Genomic DNA, 5249 nt, shown 5'->3' with positions numbered 1-5249 from the left:
GACTCTATCCTGACAATGATCACAGCCTACAATCCAGAACTGACTCTTTTGCTAGGCAAGTGGGAAGGACCATTTGGTAAAACTTAGCTGAACTGTGGTGATTTGATGATAGTTTTGTATCTATTTAATCTCCCAACTTTGTGACTTTCTTTTGGTGACAAGGAATCAATGTTACCATCTGTTTTAGTAAGGGGTTTGTTGCTGTGAAAAGACACCATGACCAAGGTAACTCCTTGTAGGAGGCAAGGATCTAGGTGGGACTCACTCCTCCCTTGGAATGCTTTGAATTAAAACCTGGACCATTCATTAGCATGAGATCCCAAATTACACATGTTCTAGAGGAAAGCTTGGAAGGGCGTGGGGAATGCTTAGAAACCCTTTCTTAATAAATCATTTTGGCAATGTAAAGACACTAAATGATTGGCTCAAAAATCTGTATGTTGTTGTCTTATACTTTTCAGCTAGTTGATAAGTGGAATGTAAGCATGCCCTTAAATTAACTCTGAAATGACTGACTCCATCTGACCACAGAGCTTTGGACACACAGTAAGCAAAGAAACCATCTACCTTACAGTAATTAAATAGCTTTTTTGTTTTGTGAATAAGCATCAGACTCCAGCCCAAACACAAATGAGCAGGAGGGCATGGTCATTCTCTACCAATACTGTTAGGACATTTATGTTGTTGAATTTTTGGTTATGTTGAGGGGATTCTAGTTATGGCCTCTCACTACATATTTCAGAAGGTTTTAGAAATTAACAAACATAACAAGCAGACAAATAGAGACAGGAAACAATTGCAGTCCTCAGGAGGTGGATTCCCGGAGTGTGTTCATAGGTCCCTTTGCTCCCGTCAGAAGTTAGGACTCTAAGTTTGTGACCATAGGGGTGGCAAATGGCTGCAAACACACATGCTTCTTGCTGAGACCATTTTCTATACTTTGGAGAGCAATTTCTATGGGTCCAATTCTTGAATCCTCAAGATCAAAGCATGTCTTTGAATCTTCAGTGTGGTGGCTAAAAAGGAGGTGGGGCACTTAGGAGATGGCTCAGTCAATAAAGTGCCTGCTACAGAAGCCCGAGCGCTCAATTCAGATCTCCAACCTGCAGAAGAGGAGTAAGAAAAGAATCTCAGAACCACAGGGGACAGAGCACACCAAGGAAACAAGGCCATTTATAGCCACATGACCAGAGCTCATGTGAACTCACAGAGACTGAGGTAGCATGAACTAAATGGCATTTCTGGAGGTCCTATGTCTTATAATGCCATGTCAGGGTTTTTCTTTAAAAAAAAAAAATCTTGAGTCTCTCTGGTCTGTCTCAGGGTCCTGCACCATGAGCCCCAAGCAGTTCATTATACTGGGTCTGGGCAGGGGTCAAGAACTAGCTCCTGTCTAAATGTGACCCCCAAACGGAAGCCGATCTCTGAAGCTGGTTAGAGGGACTCAAAGGCCTCTCCATTGGTCCCGACTTCCAGAAGGGTCTGAAAGATGAGGTTATCTTATGCACACTCATAAAGAAGTTGCCACTGGACTCTGTATCCAAGATCAACTGTTCTATGCAGAGCTGTTAGCAGCTAGAAAAACTCTCCAACTTCTTCAAGACCATAGTCAGCTATCGTATGAACCCTGTGGGCCTGTTCGAAGCCAATGACCTATCTGGGAGTGGGAATATGACACACGTGCAAGTGTCTCTACTTGGGCTGGTGGGAAAGGCCAAGACCAAGGGGCTCCAGAGTGGTGTGGACATCCAGGTCAAATACTCAGAGAAGCAAGATAGAAACTTCAATGACGCCACCTTGAAGGCTGGCCACAGCATCATCGGGCTGCAGATGGGTATCAACAAATGTGCCAGCCAAACTGGCATGGCAGCCTACAATACCAGGTGACATCTCTATGACTCCAAGAACTGCATCCTGCCTCCCATGGACCACTGCTCCATCAGCCTCCAGATGGCCACCAATAAGTGTGCCAGTCAGGTGAGCATGATGACTCCAGGGACCTGGAGGCACCCCTATGACACCAAGATGGGCACCGACGAGGGGGACAACTCTTTTAAGTCCCTGTAGATGGGCTACATGCAGGGCACCAACCAGAGCGGCCAGGTCTTCGGACTGGAGTGGGAGATAGATGACCCTAAGTATTGCCCATAGGATCCAGCAGCTGACGGGACACCCACAGTGGGTGTGGTTTGGGGGATTTTTCTGTTTTCATTAGTTTGTTTTGTTTTTTTGAAACTGAGCCTCACTTTGTAGCTTTTTCTGGCCTAGAACTCACTTCAATCCTGCTGTCTCAGCTTCTTGAAGGCTGGGATGACGGGCCTGTGTAATCTATGCTCCCTTCTCACCCATCATGCCTTGTTTCCTTTCTAGAATTGACCCACCAGGGAGGGAACATGGCAATCCTTGATGGGATAGCCAGGCTGTGGATTGCTCAGTGGGCTCTGGGAGACACTGGCCCCAAAGAGTTTCCTCATTTCTTCATCTCTCCAGCATCAGTTTGTGGTTTATAAAATCATGGAAATTGCAGACAGTTTCAATGAAAGATAACAAGGGATTTTTGTCTTTTGTTTGTCCCCCCCCCCCGCAAAAATATGGAGGAGTACCTGGCTTTAAGTACTGCAGGCCTTATGGGGACTGCATTTACTATACCAAGAACCTCAGACCTCACCCTTCCATGCCCAGTGGGAAAACTGAGGCCTGGAATTGAGACAAGCCAGACAGGACAACCATACCTGCAGTCCTCCCTGGTCCCTCTGGGTTTTGAAGGTCCCAGCTCTCTGTGTACAGGTCTTGTTTAGCTGTGTTGGGCTCATCGTCCTCCAAAAGTGAGTGTGACCTGCAGGGGCTCCTCCTCACTGCCTGATAATGGGAAATTCCCTGTGTGGACCAAAACCAATTAAAAAGCCCTCCATTTCTAAGTAAGAAAATTTCTCCTTATTTTTAACTTGATTTTATTTATATACTGACATACACACCCCAAACTTTATAGTACAGGTCCTCTGGCTTCTAGTTTAGTGTTTCCGTGGGATTCTTGAGCGAGCAAACGAGAGGGCCCTATTTCTGTGTCTCTTCTTGGGCTCTTTTCCTTCTGTTCCTTTGTTTTGTCCGATATGTTAGTCTTCGTTTTATCTTATTATATTTTATTGAATTAGTACCACTGAGAAGCCCGTTTGCTTTCTGATGAGAGACAGAGAGTGTGTCCAGATGTGAGGGAAGGTGTGGAGCAGATGGGGCGGGGGGCAGTACGAGGAGAACCAAAATCAGGATATATTATTCAAGAAAAAAACATTTTCAATAAAGGGGGGCAGAAAAATACCTTGGGTCAGCAGAATTCATCTGCCCCTCACTGAAGTGAGGTGCAGAAGGTAGATCCCCAGATCTCATTGCTTAGCTAGCCTAGCTTCAAATGGAGAAAGCCAGGAGCTTCCAGATCAATCTACAGTGACTAAGTAAACTTTACTTTTTCATTTCATTATGCAGTTGACGTAGTTTAAAAATTCTTGAGGAATGATTTTTAAAAATTATTATGTAATTCTAGACAAGGCCTAACCAGACCTTAGTGGGATCGATCCACAGATGTTCTAGCTAATAAATAAGTTAATTAGGCTGAGATTCGGAGCGTATGTGGAAATACAGTAAGTCTACCTGTCCGTGTCGCTCCTTAAAATACTATACCAATTTGTGATTTGGGAAAACCTAGGTAGTTCTGTCAGGTAGCACAGGTCAGCACTTCCTTCATTTGGGAGCAAGGAGGAGTGAATAGCTCATAGCTGGCCTGCTTAGGGGTCCTCAGGCTTGTCCTGTGGTTTCTGGTTCCAAAAAAGCATCATGGACAAGATCCCCCACTAGTCAACAGCTTTTCAAGAGGGAAGCAACCCCATTAAATTTAACATGTTTACACAACAAACCCTAGTTTTTTTTTAATGCAAACTCATAGAAAAGAAGAGAAGGAAAAGAAAGAGGAGGAGGAGGAAGAAAAGAAAGAGGGAGAGGAAGGGAGGAGGAAGAAGAGGAGGAGGAGGGAAAGAGAAGGAGGAAGAGGAGGAGGAAAAGAAGGAGAGTGCCTCTTAAAATATGGGTAGAAAGAGTTTTGTTCTCCCCAAATTACTTCGACCTAAAAACTTGTAGATGTATTAAAGCCATGGAAAAGCGACAGGCAAGGTGAGGCACATCTATGATCCAGCACCCTGGAGGCAGAGGCAGGAAGAGCAGAAGTTTGAGGGCATCCTGGACTACATAACAAGCTTCAGATTAACCTGGGCTATGCAAGGACACTCTGCCTCACCACAAAATACTAAAAAATAAAAAAAAAAACAAAGAAATAAACAAAAACCTTTGCTCCTCCATAATTCTAGCTTTGGAATTTCATAGAATAAACATTATTCTCCATATGATCGTTCTGGATGAATAGACGTAGTCCTGAAGTACTCTGAGAGCTCTGATCAGCTCAGTTTGGGTTATGCGATTAACACAGTTAACTCTCTATGCCCAATCAGGTTTGGCTGTGGAATTCGTTGTCTAATAAACAGGCTCACTTCACAGGGCTTTGGAGGAGCCAGGGTCACTCATGGTGGAAGGGGTTAAGGATTATCATTGCATGGGAATAGAGTGTAGTGGGAATTTTTTCTATCTGTTGATTTATGAATTTAAACAAAAAGAGAAAGAAGCAAGTGACCAGAACCATTGTCTTCTCTCCCCTAACTTGTGCCCATTGTTTTAAGCATGAGGCTCCATCCTCAAGTAACCTGTCTTCCAGATAACTCTGGTGTCTATGGAAGAGACTTAAAGCCATGACTCCTCTAGGGGTATGCTGGACTTGACTTGTGTGACACACATAATTTCACAGAACTGACTGACTGTAGGTAATGAGGCAAAAATCTTTTGTTGCTGCTTTTAGGGGGCCATTGTCTTAGGGGACAACCTGAGAAATGGGTGATGATGTGAGCATGCTCATAACATCAGTGTGAGCTTCTTGGAGTGAGTTCCACTGTTGGACTTCTGTGAGCTTGCTGGAAGATTAGTCCACTCCATGCTTGGTTCTTATAGCAAGCTCTGCCACACTCTACTGGGTGACTTCCATCACCATGTGTGGCCTATAATTTTATTCTGAGCACTGAGAACATCTCTGAGGACAGGTCTAAGGATCTGTGTGACTGAATGGAGTCTTTGAAAATGAAGACTTTGAAAACAGAGCTTTGGGCTCAAGTTGTCTAATGAATTCAGAGCCTGAGCACCAGAACATCCAGGCA

General features: G+C 44.3%; 1 pseudogene; it reads left to right on the top strand.

Annotated features, from left to right (window-relative positions):
- Positions 1-1043: 1043 nt before the first annotated feature.
- LOC114609174 lies at positions 1044-2151 on the top strand (annotated as a pseudogene).
- Positions 2152-5249: the final 3098 nt, after the last annotated feature.

The sequence above is a fragment of the Grammomys surdaster genome, unplaced genomic scaffold, assembly GCF_004785775.1.
Source record: "Grammomys surdaster isolate TR1022 unplaced genomic scaffold, NIH_TR_1.0 125947, whole genome shotgun sequence".
NCBI lineage: Eukaryota > Metazoa > Chordata > Mammalia > Rodentia > Muridae > Grammomys > Grammomys surdaster.
Note: the sequence above shows the minus strand (reverse complement) of the source record. Positions and strands in the feature narration are given on the sequence as shown.